This window comes from Marmota flaviventris, chromosome 9 (genome assembly GCF_047511675.1).
Source record: "Marmota flaviventris isolate mMarFla1 chromosome 9, mMarFla1.hap1, whole genome shotgun sequence".
In the NCBI taxonomy this organism is placed as follows: domain Eukaryota; kingdom Metazoa; phylum Chordata; class Mammalia; order Rodentia; family Sciuridae; genus Marmota; species Marmota flaviventris.
This window is the reverse complement of record NC_092506.1, coordinates 47,134,374-47,157,830: the sequence shown is the minus strand read 5'-3', so window position 1 is coordinate 47,157,830 and position 23,457 is coordinate 47,134,374. Positions and strand designations below refer to the sequence as shown.

The 23,457-nt window shown below is 31.9% G+C and overlaps 1 protein-coding gene across 5 annotated transcripts in view; it reads right to left on the bottom strand.

The window, feature by feature from the left end:
* Sox6 (SRY-box transcription factor 6) overlaps positions 1-23,457 on the bottom strand; it is a 577,529-nt gene that overhangs the window by 456,075 nt on the left and 97,997 nt on the right. For all 5 annotated transcript variants that reach the window (XM_071616371.1, XM_071616370.1, XM_071616368.1 and 2 more), the window contains exon 2: positions 18,418-18,489. The gene's annotated coding sequence lies outside the window, so the exon portion shown is untranslated. The remainder of the gene's footprint in view (positions 1-18,417; positions 18,490-23,457) is intronic.

Genomic DNA, 23,457 nt, shown 5'->3' with positions numbered 1-23,457 from the left:
CCTCACTGAAACACGGGAATATAACATTTTCCAATCATCAAAAGTTTAAAATTTGGAGTGTGTATGTGGCTCAGTGGTAGAACAATTGCCTAGCATGAATAAAGTCTAAAGACCACAAAAGGAAAAAAAAGTGTCAAATTTCATATTACAAAAGGATTGGACAGAGTACTCATGGTATTGAGTCCAAACTGAAGAGAATTAATCCGCAATACCTGGCTATACCAATTCTAACTGAGCTTAAAAAGCACAAATTAAAACATCAAACTGTTTCCACCTTAACTGCATACCAGAAAAAGTTCAAAAATATTTATAGAAATACTGAGCACTCAATAGGGTAAAATTCAAAATTTCAGGCATCTAATAAAAAATTACTGGCCATACAAAGAAACAAGAAAATACAACAATAATGAAGATAAAATTCAATTTGAAACTGACCCAGCAATAACACAGATGATAGAACTAGCAGAGACGAATAGTAAAACAGTTATTATGTTTGCACTCCATGTGTTCATGCAGTTAAAAGACTGAACATATTAAGCACAGAGAGATGGAACATATAAAAAAGACACAAATTAAACTTATAGATATAAAAATATATCTGAGATGAAAAATACACTGAGTAGAATTAAAAGCAGATTTGACACTGTTGGACAAGATAAGCAAATTGAAGACATAGCAATAGATACAGTCCAAAATGAAACAGAGTTTGGGGTAAAAAGATGAAAAATAAGCAGAAAATTAGTACATTATAGGACAACTTCAAACTGCCCAATATGCATGTGTAACCAGAGTCTCCAAAGAAGAACATGAATAAAAATGCTTTTTGAAAAAATAATAACTAAAAATTTTCAGCTGTGATGAAAATTAAAACCCACATATCCAAGCATCTCAAAGAATCCCAAGTTCAAGAAAGATTAAGAAAACTACAGTAAGGCACATAAAAATAAATTGCTTAAAACCACAAATAAATAGAAAATCTTAAAAGCAGCCAGAGGAAAATGACATATTATATACAGAGGAACATATATAAGAATTAGAGCAGACTGCTTTTGTAAAGCAATGCAACGCAAAGATAGTGAACTATTATCTTTAAAGTGCTGAAGGAAAAAAATCCATTTAAAATTTGTATCAGTGAAATAAAGATTTTTTTTCAGGGCTGGGGTTGTGGCTCAGCGGCAGAGTACTTGCCTAACATGTGTGAGGCCCTGGGTTCGATCCTCAGCACCATGTATAAATAAATAGATTAAATATAGGTGTTGTGTCCAACTACAAGTAAAAAAACAAATGTTAAAAAATTTTTTTTTTCAAAAATATAAGAGCTGAAGAAAACTTCACCAGTTCAGTAGCAAACATGTCCTACAAGAAACACTGAATAAATTCCTCAGGCAGAAAACAATTCCATCAGATGAAAATATGAATCTATACAAGGAATAAAGTATAACAGAAATAGTCTAAATATAAATATACATATTTATATTTATATATAGTCTATGTATAAATTTATATATAGTCTAAATATAAATATATATTTATATATATAATATAAATATAAAACAATGTGGGGTTTTATCTTTTTTTCCTTTCTTTCATTATGTGTGTTTGTGTTTCTTATTTTTTAAGTCTTTAAAAACTTATTGACTGAATGGCAAGAATCAAGAATATGAGAGCAATAAACACTGGTGAGGCTGTGGGAAGAAAGGAACTCTTTTATATTACTGGTGAGACTGCAGATTAATACCACCACTCGGGAAAGCAATATGGAGATTCCTTTAAAAAACTAGGGAAAGAACCACCATATGACCCTGCTATCCCACTCCTGGGTATTTTACCAGAAGATCTAAAGTTGGCACACTATAGCGACACAGCCACATTAATGTTTATAGCAACACAATTCACAATAGTTAAATTATGGAGTCAATCCAGATGCCCATCAATAGGTGAATGGATTAAGAAACTGTGGTTATATATACAGAGAGTTCTATTCCGCCATTAAAAACAATGAAATTATGATATTTGCCAGTAAATGAATGGTAATGAAGAATATCATGCTAAGTAAAATTAATCAAACCCAGAAACTCAAAGGTCAAATGTTTCCTCTCATTTGCAGAAGCTAGAGTAAAATAAAGAAAAGGAGGAGGGAAGGATAAGATTATATAAAGAACCAATCAAACACAAATTAACAGAAGAGCAGAGGAGTCCAGTAGAGTAGAAGAAGGAGAAGGAGAGAGGGAGGGCAAAGGGAAGGGAAATGTGGGGGATCATGAACTGCAATCAATTTCCATGCATGCATGAGTTTGTCAGGATGAATCCAACTACTATGTATAACCATAAAGCTCTAATAATTAAAATAAATAAATAGATAGATAAAATCAACACAAAGTCTGGAAAAAAATTTATTGACTATTCAAAACAACAAGATCACCAATTTTGAGGCTTCTAACATATGTAGAAATAAATGTATGACAACAAGAACACAAAAGCTACAGCAAAGAAATGGAGGTATACTATTAAGAGATTCTTACACCATATGTAAAGTAGGATAATAGTACTGGGTGTATGACTGTGGTCAAGTTGAATAGGTTTGCTGTTAAGTCCTAAAATAACCACTAAATTGTAATAGAACAAAAAGTATAATTAATAAACTAACAAAGAATTTAAAGTGAAATCATAAAAAAATCTCAAGAAGTTCAAAATAAAACAAGAAAAAGGAAAAGACTCCAACAAATAGGTGGTTAAGTACAAAAGAAAGAATAACCTATATTTAAACTCAATCATGTTGAAAATCACATTAAATATAAGCAATCTAAACATCCAAATTAAAAGGTGGAGATCATCAGACTGGATTTTAAAAAAAGTAATAGTTACAGCCATTCTATAAAAATTTCATTTTAAAAACAAAGACACAATACTTTAAAAAGTGAGATGAAGAAAGATATATACCAGAGTATTACTAGGGATAAAGGAATTATTTTATGATGATAAAGGAGTCAGTTCACTAGGAGGATGTAATGATTTTAAACATGTATCTACTTAGTAGAGCTTCAAAATGCAAGAAAGAGAAACTGAAAAAAAATTCAAAGAGAATAACAGACTTTTTGAAATTGCAATAAATGATAGAACAAGTACACAGAAAATCACTAAGGACATAGAAGGTCTGAATAATACTATCAACCAACTTTACCAGAACATTGTATCCAACAACAGAATATTCACTCTTCTTTAGTGCACATGAATATTTTCTTAGACCATTTCTGAGCCATAATGCAAGCCTCAATATATTAAAAAGTATTTAAATGATACAAAGTATGTTGTATTATAACAGTGCAATTATATTGGGAATCAATAACAGATAGCTAACTGGAAAATACCCCAAAACTAGGAAACAAAATAGCATACTTTAGAGTAAACTATGAATCAAAGTAGAAATCAAAATGGAAATTAGAAAGCATTTTGAATTAGTTGAAAATATAAACCAAATAAATCAAAACTTGTGGAATGAAGCAGTACTTAGACATAAATTTACAGTACTGACACTACTACTGAAAAATCAATGATCTCAGTTTTTTCCTTAGCAAACTAGAAATAGAAAAGAAAATTAAACTCAAAGCAAATAATGAAGATCTAAAGTGAAATTAGTAAGATAGAAAACAAAAAAGCAATATTAAATTTTGATAGGTATATTTACAGTCTCAAAAGTTAGAGAAATGATATAGTCAAAAGTCTGCAAATATTAAAAGGATAATAAACGGATAATATAATTCCATGCCAATAGATTCAACAAATAGATGAAGTACATTGACATATCTTAGATGAAACAGATAATATAAATAGATTTATATCTAGTAAAGAAACAGAATTTATAGTGTAAAATCTTCTCACAAAGAAAAGTCAAAGCCTAGAAAACTTCATTGGTAAAGTCTTTCAAGTTTTTTTTAAATAATTCTTATTGTACACAAATTCTTTCAAAAAATTGAAAAGAAGAAAATACTTGCCTACCATGTGTGAGGTTTTGGGTTTGATCCTCAGCATCACATAAAAATAAGTAAATAAATAAAATAAAGGTATTCTGTCTATCTACAACTAAAAATAATAATAAAAAAAGAAAATACTTCCCTACTCATTCCCTGAGGGTATAGTAATAATCAAGTTAGTATCACTAATAAAAATGGACACATATGTCAAAGGAACAGAAAAGAGAATCCAAAAACAAACTTACACATATATGATCAACTGATTTTTTTATAAAAATGCAAAGGCAATTTAAGAGAAAAGGATAATTTTTTCAGCCAGTAGTACTGGAACAGTTGGCTACCCATTAGCAAAAACCTCAAACCCTTTCTCACCCATATATAAAAATAACTCAAAATTAATCACATACCTAAATTAGAAATTAAAACTATGAAACTTGTAAAAGAATGAATTGAGAAAAATGTAGCAAACTTGAGTTTTGTGTAATTTTCTTAAATAGGACACAAAAAGCATGAAATACAAAAGAAATAAAGGTAGTAAATTGATTTCATCAAGATTTAAAGCATTTATTGTACAAAGGATACTTATTAAAATAAAAAGGCAAGCTATAGGGTAGTAGAAAATATTTGAAAAATATATCCATATGTCTAAGATATATAAAAATCATTACAACTCAATAAAAAATAAACCACAATTTTAAAAAGCAGAAAAAATTTAAAAGACATTTCAACAAAGTAGATAGATTGTGTCAAATAAGCATATTATGTTGTTCAACATCATAAATCATCAGGGAAAGACAAAGTTAAACCACAATGAGATATGGCTACAAACAATAAGAATGGCTAAAATTGAACACTAAAACGTACAAGCATTGCTAAGGATATGGAGCAACTAAAACTCTCATATATTGCTAGCATGAATGCAAAATTGTAGGAAAAGTTCAGCAGGTCTTATAAAGTTGAACATATGCCTATAACCTAACCTGGCCATTCTATTCCTAGATATTTACCCATGAGAAATGAAAGCGTATGTCTACACAAAGAAAATGTTCATAACTGTCTCATTTGTAATAGTCAAAAACCAGAAAGAACCTAAATGGGCAATCAAACTGTGGCATAACCATACAACGAAATACTATTTAGCAATTTAAAATAGAAGTGATTGACATGTACATGAGTGAATCTGAAAATAATTATGCTGAATGAAAGAAACTAGACAAAAAGAGAACATAATGTACCATTTCACTAATATAGAGTTCTAGGAAATACAAACTAATCTACAGTAACCGCATATCAGTGATAGTCTGGAGATAGAGTCAGTGAAGGAGCAAGAAGAGAAAATTGAGAGATTTGAAAGGTTCATGAAGAAATTGTTGGAGATACTGGATACATTCATTATATTGGTTGTGAAAATGGTTTCACTGATGAATAACTATCTTGAAACTTATCAGACTGTATGCTTTAAATTAATACAGTTTGTTATATGTCAATTATTATTTAATAAAGCTGTCAAAAATAGCATGCAAGCCTGGCGTGGTGGCTCACACCTATAATTCCAGTGGCTTGGGAGGCTGAAGCAGGAGGATCAAGAGTTCAAAGCCAGCCTCAGCAAATTAGTGAGGCACTAAGCAACTCAGTGAGACCCTGTCTCTAAATAAAATACAATAAGGACTGGGGATGTGGCTCAGTGGTTAAGTGCCCCTGAGTTCAATCCCCAGTACAAAATATGCAGTTTGTAATAGTCTTATTTCACAAGTGAGTAAACTAAGACTCAAAGAGGTTATACGATTTTCCTAAGATTACAGCTGGTACACAACAGTCATACAAAGCTTATGAAAGAGCATTATGTGATGAGGCCATGTATTGGGATGCTAAGGCACATTTATTTGAATGGAAAGATGGAGATGAAAACCTTTCTAGCTCTCCAAGAAGAAAAAATGACTAAAGAGTTTCCCAGGAAGAAATTAATAGGCTTTATGTGATTCATCTTTTTGTTCTTCTTTTTCATTTGTATATATTTTATTTCCTCTCACAAATAGATTGTAAATGGCCTGCAGACTAATTTTTACCTCTTGTACAGAAGAATCCTGAATTAATATTCTCATAGAGTAAATGAATAAATGAATGAATAAATGTTAACTTTTTTCTGAATGATAAGGCAATATGAATGACAAGGATCCTCTACAAAGTCAACCTGACTATTCCATTTTCTTTAAAATGTTTATATTTAAACTTTCATTTCAATAAGACTTTCATAAGTCATGATTGGATTTTCCACTGTCCCTCTTATCTTTAAAGGGACAAGAAAAAGAGGGTCTGTATTTGGAATACAATATTTGCTACAACAATATCTTTTTTGGGCAAGGGGCCGAATGGCAATATAGGCAAAAAGTCACAGTCATTACTTTATCTGGGAGAGTTTTTAAAGTAGCCAAACTCTGGATGCATCTGTTTTATTCTTCACAGATGTCATACACTAATCTATGTGAAAGCCACCTGATAAAAATGCTGTAACCTCAAGTATTCTCACTTTTCTCACACTCATATGAGCCTTATGCCTCTGAAACCAACAAGGCCCTGACTATACTCTAACTCCTAGTATTAATATTTTTGTGCTTGTTTTTATGTATTTGTTATATTATGTGTTTATGTTGTGTATGTATTTATGTCATACTTCTAAATACTCAAGGCAATTTTATCTTTTAAGGATGTTCTCATTCTTTTAAAATGCATTTTTTCCCAGTTTTCCATGGGACAAAAAAAAAATCCTTCATTTTCATTGGAAAGGAATTTAAAAGCATGGATAAGAGATATTTAGTATGATCATTTCCACCTTACCTTTTCAAAAATTAAGTACTGGAATAAAGAAAACAATCAGGGAAAAGAAACAGGAGTCATTTTGCCTACTTTCCCTCATACTTCCCACCACCTGTAGCCTTAACAGTCTTACTGATCCTTTGTTTAAACCTTTTACGTCTTCCTGATCTTTTGCAATGGCCCTAATACCTTGTTTCTCTAGCTCAATTCTGTTTCCATCTCTAGTCAATTCCAGCAAATACTGGCTGAATTAATTTTTCAAAAGCAAAGCTCTTGCCATACACTGGACTATTTGGTTATGATGGTCCCCTATGATCTACCAAATGCCTTAGCATAGCAGGCCACAGTGATATGATCACACTGAATTTTCCAGCCTATACACATGCTATACCTTAGTCAAACTGAACTGCTCATTGTTTCCTATGCCATACTTGCCTGCTTTCATTTGTCTTCCTCATGTTTATGCTTCTGCTATTGCCCTCACTATCAGGATGCTCCTCTCTTCATTCCCAATTCTACTGGCAAAATTCTACCCAACTGTCAAAGAACATCACAAAGTCTGCTTCCTTCTGTTCTTCTAAATAAATATAATTTAAATTCTTTGAACTCCCTCAAGTACTAGTTTTTACTCTATTAAGGTACTTAGTATATTCTGCACAAGGAATAACATCTCCTCTTCTCTGTACATCTCCTCTGCAATAATCAGTGCAACTTAATTGACATTTATTAATCCCTCCTTTGTGCTATGCATTGGATTGGTTAAACACTAAGGACACAAAAAGGAATAAAAGCATTTTTAAAAATATGTCTACAGTCTATGTTTCTTTAAGTCAGGGACTATGTATATTTGTATTTGTTTCCAATGCAGCATCTAATGGTATGCTTTGAATATAGTCAGTACTCAATATATATTCATGGAGTGAGTTAGTTTTTCAAAGATACTAAGCACTCTCCTGAGAAGAAATATTTTGCTACCAAAAAATATTTTCCTTAACTAGAAAAACAAACAATCACATCTTTAAATAGTTTTTAGAGGCCAAGTTGGAAGTTAAATTAACCACTGATTTATACCATCCAGAGTGAAGACCTTATTGGGCTCAGATCACTCCTTATTTATGAAGTGATACTAACTTCAAGCAAACAAGGCTGCATCAAATGATAAATTTCCATATGTCTAAAGCTTCAGGACTGTAATTTGGTCGAAGTAAAGGTGGTTATTGCTTCACTTCACAGAAATCTATGAAGTGAAGGACACTTCAAGTTGACTGTAAGATTTAAATATATATCTAGTCAATGTATCTGGGAGATAGCCACTTTGTGTTTGACCAAACAACATCTACAAAGTTTTAGTGGATGTGCCGGCAAGACTACACAGCATTACTGAAAGCCCTGACACAATGAGACCTTTATGCACTATGAGACTGGACAAAATTTTCACTCATTCTCATCATACTTACATTCCCTCACTTTCAGGGAAACAAAACAGAAAGACGCAGTGAGATTTTTTAAAAGGTAACACCATGAACAAAAATGGTCAATAACACTAAGCAAAAACAAAAGAGTAATGAAATTAATGAAAATTAAAATCTTTGAAATCATATCCATTAACAACAAGGAAAATAATCAAGCATGAAAAGCGAGGTCATTGCTAAAGGAACAAACCAAGCCCCAAAGCTTGGCACTTGCCAGACTAAGAACTCTGTTGTTTGAGCCCAGTTCCTCCCCAAGTGACACACCTCTCCAAGGAAAAATTCAGCAGAGTAGATGCATATCCACCACTCTGCCCACTACCAAAATTCAATTTACATACAGAGGCCTAATTTAAAAATCCGTCTCAGGAAATGAAAAAGAGAAATGCACTCTCTTTGTAGGAGAAACAAATACCTAGAAATCCAGACTACGATAGCTATAAATCTATAGAGACCTACTAGCATAAGATGGTTGTAATATTCCAACAGAATGAGAAAAAGATGATAGGTCTTTTTCATGGCATTCATTCTCATATTAAGATGTAACAGTTCTGAGGCCAAATATTTGAGATGTTCTGAGACAGGTGTATTGGAAATTTTACCAGATAACCATAACTGAGAATATTCTAATGAAACCCTTCTGGGGTTGGAACAAATAGGCTATGAAGTCAAACAAACCTGTTTAAATTTTAGCTCTGTCTTTTTTTCCTTGAATTTCTTCCTTCCTTCATTACTTTATTTTTTGTTCACGTATTCATTCTTTCAACACATATTTACTGGGAACTTAATATGTGTCAGGCACTGTGCAGGAAACTTATGATACAGATTTGAACAAAACAGACAAGGTCTTTGCCCTGACAGAGTTTTTAGTCTGGTGAACAAAATAGATGTTAAATAAAAATACAAATATATGATAAATGTCAATAATTTTAAGTGCTATGAAGGTAAAAAAAAGAAATCAGAATTGAGATAAAACAATTAAAGATTAGGAGACTAAAGTATCTCAGGTTTGTTGAAAGGATTAAAAACAACAATGTAAAAGTGCCTAGGACAACATCTAGCACATGCAGGTTCTTAACACAAGCACCAGCTATTTTTTGTTAGTTTCTCTTTACCAAGTATATATCCCTGTCTATTCCCTCCCAATCCTCTCCTGCCACCCAAACTATGAAGTGTTAGAACAATGTTGAGTGCTATTGTGGGAAAATTCCCTCTAGACATTTCAAATTACTGCACAACTTGCTGTTATATTCAGTTTTCTATATAATCAGAACCTTAATCAAGCCACAACCTTCTTATAGGCATATGTACATTTCATCTTCTGCTTAATATCTTTTAAATAACTTATGAACATTGCTCATTTAGTAGAATGGCATATTTATCCTATTTATCCCAAACTATTCTCAAGAAGCAATCAATTCAAGAACTCATGCTATATAAAAGAAATGCCAAAGAAACATAACTAAGAACTTCCCTAACGCGTTTTAAGTATGTGTTTATATAGAATATCTCATTGTAGGAGATTTTTCTAAAAACTTTTCAAAACTTCTTTTAGACCTTAATTATTGCTCTATTCTATTCTTAGCAAACATTCATTTAAAACTTGACAAATCTTAATTCAGGTTTAGTAAAACTTCTGAGCTAATAAAGTTTACAATTTCTTTCCAATGATACTATCTTTATCTCACAATATTAACTAGTCCCCAACAGTTCTTCAATTTCCTTTGATTGTACAAAATGAACTAAAGTATCCTTTGTTCATTTAAAAAAGTAGGATTCTTCAGTTTTTAATCAGAAAGATGATCCTGTATACAATTTAAGCAATATGTGTTAAACGTTATCCTCAATTTGGCAAGCAGAATACAGACTAAAAACAAACTACCTCTAAATGAAGGAAAGAAAGTTCAGAAGGGAAGAAAGAAAGGAAGGGGAGGAAGGAAAGGAAGGGGAGAAAAAGGGAAAGAGGAAAGGAAAAGGAAGCAGAATTCATTACACTGTAAGTTACTTTTCAGAGAATGATTCCAAAGAGCTTTCCAACTCCCAAGACTAAAACATCATATACCATATCTGAAACCTAATTCACCTCATTCTTTCCTCTAATAGATGTAAGGATGATTGTTCATAGTTACAATGAATGAGAATTTCCTAAAGGTCTCTATATAAGTGATAATTTTCATATATACCCATATTAATCTTTACCCAAAGAAAGCAAAATTATTCTTATTTTTTTCAGGGAAGCATATATTTCCTAAAATTCTTACAGTTCTACTTAAAAAGCATTGAATTGAAATCAATAAACTTGAAACAAATTAGAGGGAAAACTGTATAAACCCTCTTAAGTTACTATTGTCTGATCCAAACAAATATTCCCACATCTTTAAAAACAATCTCAAAATCCATTTTATGGTTCTACAAAAATATACTATTTTGATCATCTCTTACTTCACATATTTCATTTCCTTTTTCTCATCTTCTCAATTATTGCAATGAAGTTGGAAAGATAGGTATCTCATCCATTTGTTCAACCATGTCTTCTCAAAAAACTCCAGGCCCTCAAAGTTTTCCAATACTCTTTCCTGTTTATACTTGTATTTCTCAAGTCAGTTTCTTAGCTTTCCACCAGTACTGTCTCTTAGATGTTGGTCCTGCAACTGAAAGTCCAGGGTAGTCAGGGGGAATCCCTCAAATTAGTCACAGAATTGACATAATCAGTGAGTTCACATATGCCATTACCAAGACAAATCCCAGAAGGTTTTTATCACTTAAAGCTGTCAGACAATCAATGAATGCTATATCAGATACCAAATTATGGGAGATTAATCCCACCTTTAAAACAATCTATTCTGACTGATGGTGCTATATTATGTAAAATAATGGGGAAAATTATACTCACATGAGAAATAACATATCTAGATTTCTTTTTTGCTTTATTCAGTGAAACTCAGAACATTAATGGTAGTAATTAAAACCAAGCCATAGGTTTAAAATCAGCCTGGTAGCAGTGGCACATGCCTATAATCCCAGCTACTTGAGTGAATAAAGCAGGAGGATTGCAAGTTGAAGGCCATCCTGGACAGCTTAGTGAGACCCTTTCCCAAGATAAAATAAAAGGGGTTGGGGTTACAACTCAGTGATCAATCACCCTGGACCCCTGAGTTCAAACTCCAGTACTACAAAAAAAAATTTTTTTAATTTGTATTCTGCCTAATAGTTACAGGGATGCAGACTTGGATTTCATTAATGCTATTGCTTAGTTATTTACAATACCAAGATCAAAAAGAGAAAAGTAATAATTAACTGTCAAACATACCTTCTAGTTGTGTTTGTGTGTTCCAAAAGGATAAAAGTCCAGAGGTAAAATAAAAAATTAAAAATCTGCTTTTATTAATGAATTAATTACTTATGTTTATATGAAATTTTGAGGCCAAAAGAAAGAGTTAGCCCCAGTACAGCTTGTATCCAGAGAAAATCCCACCCACACAAACTCTCTAGTAACATGTCAATTTTAAGCTCATAAGGTAATGACCATTTTTCTTCTCTTGTAAACACTTTACCAAGCCCTTAATATAAGCAAATAATAACAATAACAAGCATTACACCATACAAACTGTTATGACCAGGTAAATATTAAGAATAAGTCTCTTTTGCCAGTCATCTATGGAAAGGGATGTTTTGGAGATTAATCTTCTTTACTATAACTGCTTTGTGTTTTTAAAACTTCAGCAAGAAATATATAAGTAATATACAGAAAAAAGAGAGAGAGAGAAGATTCACAAAATATTTTATCTTTACTGGCAATATTTAACTCACATTTTGATGCTTTGGTACTGGCAAAAAACTGATGATGAAATGAAAAATTTTATACCAAAATTCCAAAATACATGAAACATGTACTTTGAAATAAAATTGTATGCTGCAAGTGAGTAGAGGCAAGGTGCAACAAAATAAACCAGTTTGTTAATTATTCAAATAATCTTTAGAAACTAGCTACTAAAATATTTCTAGGAGTCAATAACTTTACATTTTCTTGAACTATAGGCAGACTATATTTCACATCTTACTTATAATTATGTAGGCTAGCTGTGCATAATCAGTGAGGTTATTGACACCTCTTTGTCTACCCAACTCAAATCAAGGCTATATTTCCCCTTCTCTATATACATTTAACCCTTTCAATAATAATAAAAGTTATATAACAGTACTAGAAAATGATTAAACTCATCTTCTGGGTTAAAAAGTTCAGAGAGCAGCTTTGGGGGAAAATATTCCAATTTATTAGAAACTTTTAGAAAATTACCCTCAAACCCCACATTGTTTCCAATCTCAAGTTAAGAAAAATTCTTCTCCAACAGGCACTGAATCACTTTAATGTTGACTCTTATGCAGCTCTACTCCACCTTCAAATGTAGTCAGTAAATTCAGCTTTACTATAGTACTATTAAAACGTGAAAGAACCATAATAGCATTTTAAAAAGAGCTGTTGGCACTACATTAGTTTATAGAAAACCCTAAACTGAACACTAACGCAAAAATCTAATGATAGTTTGCCTAGTTGCCAAAAGAGTTACAAAAATTATTTTGTCTTAATATGTAAGTTGTCTCAGAGGCATCCAAGAATATTGCTGTATAGAATTGAAAATAAGTCTCCAATGGTCATTGTTCTTGTGGGGTCTTTTCAACATCAATAAATCAATATACCACCTTTACTTTAAGGCAGTTATCTGCTTATAGACTTGCCTTATGATTGAATAAAAAATATAAAAGATTTTTTCTGCTTCTTTAATAAGTCACCTTCCTTGATTGGCATCCAACATGGTCTACCTCACACCAAATTCCCCTTTAGAGTGAATATGTGATTTTCGAGTTTCTAGTAACACACTCAAACAAAATCAATAGTTTTAATTCCCCTTTCCTTTATAAATCTGAACAAATTTTTTAGAGTTTGAAAAGTAAACCAAGATCAAATTTAGACATGTTGTTTGAAATTAGCAAAGATGAAACACTTCAATGCCAGACAAAAGCCCTGATTTTTAGAGTAGGTTTTTGCTTTCCCTGAAATGCCTAGCTCAGGCTGTGTATTTTTATGCCTGCAGATATTGGCATGTTTCACATTTAAGATTATGACACACCAACTTATTTTGAAATTTAAAAAATCTCCCACTGCGCATGTTTCAAGTGCTTCATGACTATCACTGATAATTGAGCAATTAACTTGAAATTACCAAATGTGCTGTGATGGCACAATATGTAGTAAGCAACATGAAAGAATGAAGAACAGAGGAACTTCATACAGAGAAAAAGAAATAATGAAGAGTAAAAGACCATAATAAAAACAGTACTGAGTAAATTTTAATGGTCCCAGGTCTCAGTGGTTTAACTGTACCAGTAAAATGGTTTAATGAAACAAGTCCTGAATATTATGGGACTTTTTAGAGTTTGTTCTGGTGCTACAAAAAGGAACCTTCTTTCTAACTGGTCTTATGTAATTCTCATCAATTGGTTAAAAGTAAGTCAAGGAGTTTCATTAGACAACAAGCACAAAATGATTAGGTTAAAATTTCAGAGCGGCAGATGCTTAAGAAACAGGAGCTTGCCAAAAGGGAATAAAGGGAAAGAAGGGGGGATGGGAATAGGAACAACCGTAGAATGAATTGCATATAACTTTCCTATGTTCATATATGAATACACAACCAGTGTAACTCCATATCATGTACAACCATGAGAATGGAAAGTTATACTCCATGTGTGTATAAATGTCAAAATACACTCTACTGTCATGTATATCTAAAAAGAACACATTTTTTCAAAAAAGAAACAGGATCTTGCAAAAAATTGTTGTAAGGTCTTACTTTAAATATAAAACAGACAAGGCATTAAATCTAAAGCTAAAGATAACCTCAAGAAAGCAAGCTATTGTAAACATATTTACCAACAAATATTGAGATGCATGGGTTGACATCAAAACAAAAGAATGAAACCCAGCTCTACTGGAAAAACCAGAATGCCTCTTCAGTGTTCATCTCATCAAGGTCTCTAATATTGGGCTTCTCTGGCTAAAACTATTGTATGATGGTAAAGGGTAGCTTTTTTGTCCTTAAATATAGCCAATGAAGCTAATTTCATAAACCCAAATCCTACCTTATTGCAGTGGCAGGCCATTTTAATAGTTTGCAAGAAAAAAAAAACAATTTAGAAAGTCATAGAGGAAAAACAGATTCAAAATTACAGCAAATAAAGGACACTATTAAAAACAATTTTTTTTCTCAAAATTCTATCAGTATTACTCCAAAACAGCATTAGGAGATTAAAAATAGACCAGGCTGTCCTTTCAGGTATAAATTAGAAATAAAAACTAGAGACAGCATGAAGCACAAGTATCTAAGGACACTAGTATATAAAACTTAAAAGCTTAAAATGTAATGGATATCCACATTCAGATTAGCAAATTCCTTTCAATTAAAGTAGATTTCTGGCCACAGTTCACAAATGTATAGTAGCTGTGTATATTAATGTAGATACTTCAAATGTCAGTATATCTCTAATTAACATGAGCACACAACTGTAAAACTGAAAAGGTACAATTTTAAATTCCTTACATTCCCAGCATTAATGCTTTCATGGGGCAGCTCCCGTTGTCATGGAAAATGGCATTCAAGCCCTATTTGTGGATTTTCACAGCTCATCTTTTTTATTTACCTGCTCTATGTCAAGATTAGCCTGGAATAATATTTTTTAAAGATAATGCACTTAGAGCTACTTGTCCTTAAAATCACAGATGTTCTCACTGAGGGAGCTTTGGTCTGGGCTCTGCTCAGTCTGAAACTGATTTCTTTCCATTTTAAAATACGACAAAGACATGAATTTGTGATTTTCTTTGTTTGTTTCCTAAAAATCTATGCAATTCAAAAAAAATTCAGCTGAAGTGATGACATGTGGCAGTTTTGGGATTGAAGTGTTGAAAAATGTCAGGGAAAACCAAATGCCCCACGAAAATGAAGAAATGAAGTAGTAGTAGAAGGCTTTCTGCAATCTCTTCTCCTACTTACTTTACCTTAACTTTTCAAAATTATATATTCAGTAACCATGTGAAGTCTGAGATAGTGATGGAAAACCTCAGAAACTCTCTCAGAGAAAACAGCATGGTATTGTGGAAAGATCACTGAATTTATACCATGAATTCAAGTTCAAGTCCTGCTACTCTGCAAAAATGAGGATAATTCCTACACATATTACAGAGTTTTTAATGTCTGCAAAATAAAGAATTATACCAACTTAAAATACTATTATTAGTGCCTCAAGCCTGGGATTAAACAATTCTCACTTTTTGTACCAGACAATAAAGAACAAGTGAGAGGCTTTAGGGAAAAGGTTGCTAATAGAAAGCATGAACTGAGACAGAACTTTATAAAAGGGAATTCATTGATCAAATTACTAATGTGGCTTGAGTAACCTGGAAAAGCAGGGTACCTAATGAACTACCTTTGTTGTTGTTTTGTTTTATTTAACCAATTATTTATTGCCCTAGTGAAACTGAATAGTTGGAGTTACATAATTATTTTTTCATTAGAGATAAAAAAATTGAATGTGAGTTACTGACATGGGAAATAAGGTCTTCTTACACAATGCCTACTTTGGGAAAAGAGACAGGTAGTTTAATTTTTAAAAACACTATAATTATTGTAGCTTCTGAAAACATAAGTCATTTTCCTTCAAAGTATTTTCCTCTTTTGATCTGGGTAGTAGATATGAGTAAGTAAGATTCCAATCGGTTCTCACACTCTTGATGTGGCCTATTCATTATGGATGTGCAAAACAATATCCCACTTTCCTTATCTCACAGACCAGCTTCTGTACACCTTACTAAGAAACCTCCCCATGGCCATGAGGTTTAACTTTCTGCCTTAAATCATGTAGCAAATATGCAGTTGTAGACATAGAAATGAAAGTTCATAAAAGAAGCCCATTTACTTGTTCTTAGGCCTAACTAGATTAACATTTCTTTTGTTCAAGCTGCTTTATCATCCAGTGTAGGTGATGAACAGTTTCCATAACAATTGAAAGAAACTGAAACTAAAAATTCTGAATGCCATGTTAGTTTCATCTCACTTATCTCAGTCATAGCATGCTGCCACATCTCTTTAATAAGAAGATTCTGCAGTTGGGAGATCAGTCAAGAGATGATCCTAACAAAGCTTTTTCACTCACCCAAGGAACAGCAAAGTCCATACCCTGCTCTAGCATGTGGAAATCTTCAAGACAAGAAAATAATTATTTTAAGATCTGTTTGACTACCATGACTTCTGCTTCAGTGACCAGACACAATCAAACTAAATGTTTTTTGTTGCTGTTGTTTTTAAAGTGAAACTCCAAAATTAACATGAAAACTATATCAACAATGCCCCTTCTAATTTTAATCTTTCCCTTTGCTAAATCACACAAAAAAATTTTAGCTAATTGGATCACCTCCATTCAAAAATAGCCTATGTGTATCCATTGTGCAGGGAAAAAAGTGAAGAATTTAGGAAAGAAAACCTTTGAGTGATGAGAATTGTAAATTATATATTAAGGAAATTCTCCTTGGTTGATGTGACAGTAATTATATTTGTCACTGTAAAAATTTTAATCATCCTGAAAACTTACTAGAATGAAAATGACTGATAAGAAAGAAAAGAGAAAGAAGGTAAAAAAGAGAACAAAGCAACTAATATAAGATTTGGACAGCTCATAATTATTTCCCTTCATTCAGATTTCTAATAGGATAAACTCAGCTCCTTAGAAGCTACTATCTTCACCAAGAACCCTAATAAAATATAATACATTTCTTTCTCCATCTTCTTTGCTTCCTATTCCTCACCATTCTACCTTTCGCAAATTAAAAGCTTATGGTTAATCCAAATGACACATGAAGTTTATAAAATTTCATTTTAAGCAAGAATTCAAGCTTCAAATAATAAAATGTAAATTGATAAAGTTGTCGTAAAAATAACTATTCTTAATGCATTAAATATATACAAAATTTACTAAAATATTTTAAACATAAAAATCTACTTTTTTAAAAGATGGTCCAAAATGCCTAACCCAGTCAATACTACCACTAACAGAAAGGTAAAACTGATTTTAAACAAATTTCCACTGCTTTCTAGGTGAATACCAAATCACTTAAACTCCAATTTAAGAAATTATTTTTTTCAAATACTTTCCTGGAAGTATATTCTTTAAAACTTATTTGTAGCAGTAAACTAACAAAGAAAAAGTTTTTTATGTTTTTGCTATTATGAAATATAAAAGAACCCCTTAAGTGCCAATTGTTTATAATAATGCACACATATGAATAGGTTTTCCATTCAAGCTACTTAACTGTGGGTCTCTAGGTTTATATGTGTGGTGGCAGTGCTGGGGATTGAACTCAGGGCCTGTGTTCTACCACTGTGCTATATCCCTTGCCCCAGAAAGGCATTTTTTAAATGTGTCATATAATCTCAACTACTTCTATAGAATAAATATATATTGATAACAGATCTTTAAAGTTTATGTCTTTTTTGTTCCTTAAAATTTACCTTCTTTCCTGAGAAAAATTACCTTCGTTCACCAAATTACCATTTAAAATATAATGGTGTTTGGGGGATGGGAAAGAAGGCAGGAATACTACCATTTTGAAATATATTACACATTCACCAAATGAGTCTTTAGTTCCTTAGTACATAATCTCCTCATGTGCTGACAGCACTTTAAATTCTATATCATCTCAAGTCTTTTCTCTGAGCACAAGCACACAGTAGTTTTCAAGTCCAGATAACCAGAAGATGTAAAAAGTTATCATGGTAGATTATTCATGTGATGTAGACTAGAATATTTAAGGTAACTCATTCCTCCAATTGAGCCTTCTTCCAAAAAAGGAAGATATTTATTCTTTAGGCTTTTAAATAATGGGCCCTGCATTGTGTTTTTTTCACTGGAAATCACAATAAATTGGCTTTTTCACCAGCTAATATTTTTTTGTATAGTCCTCTTACCTCCCCCCTCCAAAAAGCTATTAATACAATTAATACTTTGTGACAAGTATCAAAAAACTAATAAAAATTCAGACACAAAGAAGAATTTGTTTATACACTGTAACCATTTCACTACCTAATGAGAACAGTAATAAATAAACCAATACTTACAATTACGCACAAAAAATCAGCCCCAGCACCCAGAAATCACTGGTAAATTGCCTTTGAATTCATGAAAGTGACCTGGAAAATCAGACACAAAATGAAATCAAAAAGGACAAGTAAACTGTGTTTATATGCTTTATTAAAGAAGTATACTTTCTGGCTATAAAACATACTATTTTTAATACAGGCAGTTGTCTTCATCTACTCTAACAACTTTTTCCAAGATTATAATGTCAAAAGAAACAATTATTTCATTATTTTACATTTAAGAATACTTCCATCCAATACGGCTTTTTAAGAAAATTTCAGTAATAAAGTAGGTGTTTAAAAGTATAACTAGGTACAAACCAAAGGGAGATTTTTATAGGAGAGAGGAAGGCAAGTCACTTTTTTAAAATATATTTATCTCAGCAAGTTAGCTTCATAGAGAATATCTTGAATGTGTTTAACAGTAATACCTCATAAGTAAATGAAAAAAAGAGGAAGCTGTTTTTGTTCTATCTAAAGTGTAGAGCCCATTATTTATAGCTCAGCAATATAATATGTATCCTGTATAAGCCACAATTCAATCCAAAATTATTTTGCTTGCATACACTTTAATATTGGCTGAAGAGGTAACACATGCAATTCAAACACCCAGAGCTAGACTTATAAAAAATTTAAACTAGCACAATGAGTCACTTTATGCCTCTAAATATCTATGATTCCCTCTCTCTACAACCCCCATGCATTAGAAGGTAGTTCAGTAGTTTATTTTTATTGTTTGGTCTAAATACAGCACATTTTTAGTTCCATGAAAACAAAGAAACTTTGTTACAGAGGCTGTATTCTTTCCAGAATGTGAGGATGGCTATGAGTAGAGTTCAAATGAAAATAATAATGGAATTTGAGTTCCTAATTTAGGTCAGAAACTTTCCTAGTCTCTGGGGACTGATTTGATTGATTTTGTGTTTTCAAAATATAGCCAGTAAATATCTAGGTTAGTTAGAGCTAACTAGGTTTAAATTAAATTCATCCTGGGGAAAAAAAGTATCTTGATCAACATTTGTAGGAACCACTATGCCCAACTTTGCAATTATAGCACAAATGGCCTTAATAGATTAAGTACTGGCATCTGAAATTAAGCTGGGATATGAACCGAAGATCTAATTCAGCCCTTCCCCAGTCCCTAAAATACGCTTTTACCTAAGTGACCAAGATAATTTATTTTATTTTCCATTGACAATTGATAGATAATAAGGCCTGGACATTTGGACAGCTTTAAGTATCAGTAGCTAATTCCATTAGGCTTCTTCCCTTGACTTCCTTTTTTTTTTTTTTTTTTTTTTTTTTTATGGTAGAAAATGGTACCTAAGACTTTCTCCACTCCAGTTTCACCAGTTTCCAGCAATTCTGTAAGGCCTATTTCCACACGTACAGGAAATATAGTAGAGTCTAGTCAAGGAAAGGTAGTTCTATCATTAATTTTGTAATTATATTGTTTTCTTCATAACTTTCTGATGTTTGGGGATCCAGGAGAATAATTCTGAGACATCATACAATCCTATTTGGACATTATGTAAACTATCCAAGTCAGCAAAGAATACTGTGGCTAACACAGATCCCACTTTATCAACCATTGGACTCTTCAGGAGTTCAGACCTACAATTCTAAAAATATTTTTAATTTTGGAGCAATTCAGATTCCAGACAACATATCAGGGCAAATGATAGTCTAATATATACCAAAACAAAGTCAATAAATTTCATTTTTCATTTCAGTGCAGTCCGGATATAGAAATTAAAAGCAACTCTGAATTGTATTATCAACTGATTACTATTGGTAGCATATTAAAACAAAAATTATAAGAGATTAAATTCCTAAGGCCACAGAGCTCATTATTATAAAAGGGAAAATTACCTTAATGCATACTTCCTCAAACAGAAAATTTAGAAATAAACAAACATTTTGTGACTGGCAGAATTAAGAAGTAGTACACAAAAAATGTGTTAAGTTACTTTTTTAAGAACTAGAAGAGTTTAGCCTGAAGAAGACATTTCCAAAAATAAAAATAGTCACTTTGGTCTTGAGGGCAGCACAAAAGTAAGAAGATACAGAAAGAAATGCCAGAACAAATCAGCATCTTCCTGGAAAATTTAGTATAAAGGGAACAACCAATCACCCATGGATTTGATCCAATCCTCTATTTGTTCATTCATTCATTCAGCAAATAGTTGATCATGGGTTAGGAATTGTACTGAACTATAAGAACACAGAAAATTAAAGTTAAAAAAACAAGTTCTCTCCCCCTCAAGAATTTCAATCTATGATCCAACATGTGCTATAGACTTTTGTATCTAATCATTGGTGGTGACAGGCTCCACACTATTAAGTTGTTAAAAATCTTTTGTACATTCTTAATTTACTAAATTTTAAAAATTTCATTGCTATAAACCCTCGAATATAAAAATGCATAAAAAATCTAACAAAGAAATGTACAGTAAAATACAAATGTTCAATAACATAAAAATATTAACATAAAATATTAATCCCTCTCCACAATCAAAGTAATATAAAACATTTTACCTACAATATCAGCAAAATATTTAATAAAAAATGGATGTGAGGGTATGGAAAAATAAGAGCTTTCATTTATCATGTGTGGAATTATAAATAGGGTACAAAATGTCTGTGTGTGTGTGTGTATGTGTATGTGTGTATATGTGTGTTTTACTAGGAATCAAACCCAGTATTTTATGCATACTAGATAAGTGCTCTACCACTGAGTTGCATCTTCAGTCCTTATTTTACTTTGAGACAGGGGTCTCATTATCTTGCCCAGGCTGACCTTGACCTTCGACTCCTTCTGCCTCAGCCTTCCACGTAGCTGGGATTACAGGCATATGTTATGACCCCCACCTGCGCATAACTTTTTTGGAAATTTAACAATCACAAAAAATGTTAGGAACTAATCATAAAAATGTTAAGATATACCACATATAATGTTTATTATAGCATTTTATAATTGTCTAGTATTGAAAATAACCTGATAGGTAAGTAAATTATGGTACATAAACATAACACTACTATGTAACTATTAAAAATCACAATACAAATCTATATTGATGTAAAAATATGGCCAAAATATACTTTTGAATTAAAAAATACAACGTGAATAGTAATAATCAACTTATAGAAAATCAAATATATGTGTATATATGTAGCAATCAAAAAGCATGTGTATCTATGCAGGTTTTAAAAAGAATAATTGGACAAAATGTTAACATTAGACAGTAAATTCCAAGTTCATTTTTACTTTCTTATTTTTATTAGTTAGTATTATTTAGTTATTTTATATAAATCATGTCTAATGCATCACAAAACAATCAAGCTATTTCTAAAATTTAGTACACCACTCATATATTCAAAAGAAATCAGATGTAGGGCAGCTTATTATTAGTCTGGTGGCAAAAGCCAAATAGTAACATTAGGTTGTTTTTGTTGTTGTTGTTGTTGTCATTTTTTTTAATCCTCAGAATTACAGGGTAACTTCAAATGAGTATCTAGAAATCAAATTTAAAAATCACAAACATTTTCACAAAAGCATGTACAAGTCTACCAAAAATAGCTAAGAGATCAAAGGTAAACAGCAAATAAAACACTGCCACCTCCCCCTATAATTAGACTTTAAAAGCTTTCAAGCTAAATTTATTAATCCTACTTAAAACTGTCTCTAAGTTACACCCATCTCTCTCTTTTTTTTAACACTCTCCCCTTTTCTTTTATTATTTGCTTTAGCAAGAAGGTTCAAGAATCAGATGAGAGGTTACATTAAATGATCTTCTAACCCTGACAGCCAATGAAACTAACGTACTATTTAAAGTACTAATGTGCTTCTAAAACCATGTTTAGCAAAATTTTGTCCACATTTACTTAAAATTATAGCCCTGTATGTTTAAAACTGAAGTCAAGTTAAATAACTTTCTTTAATTTATTGGTTCACTAACAATAATTACATTATAGCAAACCACTGAGTTAAAACAATTGCGTTCAAAGCATTTATTTTCTCAACTTTTTAAAAGTTTTTTAAAATAATTTTGTAGTTGTCAATGGACCTTTATTTTATTTATATGTGGTGCTGAGAATCTAACCCAGTGCCTCACACATGCTGGGTAAATGCTTTACCACTGAGCTACAAGCCCAGCCCCTCAACTAACTTTGAAATATGACTGTCTGGTCTTTTCATCAAAATTAAAATTAAGGGGCTGGGGATGTGGCTCAAGCGGTAATGCGCTTGCCTGGCATGCGCGGGGCGCTTGGTTTGATCCTCAGGACCACATAAAAATAAAATAAAGGTGTTGTATCCACCGAAAACTGAAAAATAAATATTAAAAAAAATTCTCTCTCTCTCTCAAAAAAAAAAAAAATTAAAATTAAGGGTCATTAAAAATTATCCTGTATGCAAAGTCAAATGAATTTTCCTGGAAATGTGATTTTGCATTAGAAGTATTGTTATTTCCTCCTTCCCCCCACCACAAAAAAAGGGAACTTCTTTATTACTACTACCACTTTTTTCTTTATACCTTTACAAGGCTAAACCCATGTGTCTTCAACTCCATAATGCTTAGCTTTACTTTTGTCCTTAGTAATGAATGACATAAATAATGCAGAATTTAAGTAGATTATAAAAATAAAATGTGAAATGTGGATTTCAAAAGAATTTATATTAAGCTAATGCCAGTTTTTTTAAAATTTGTTTAGTTGTCGTTGGACCTTTGTTTTATTTATTTATATGCAGTACTGAGAATCAAACCCAGTGCCTCATACATGACAGGCAAGCACTCTGCTACTGAGCCACAACCCAGCTCCTAATGCCAAAATTTTTAAAAGGTAATTGCTAAAACTAAGGGCATCACAATAGTGAATAAAAAATAAACACTTACTTATTGGTACTTATATCCCCTCAGGCAAAAGAGTTGTTTCTAAGGTATCAAGGAAGACAACTTAAGATGCTACCTAGTTCATGCTTTATTTTCCTGGAATAACTTACTTTTCCCAAGTAAGAAC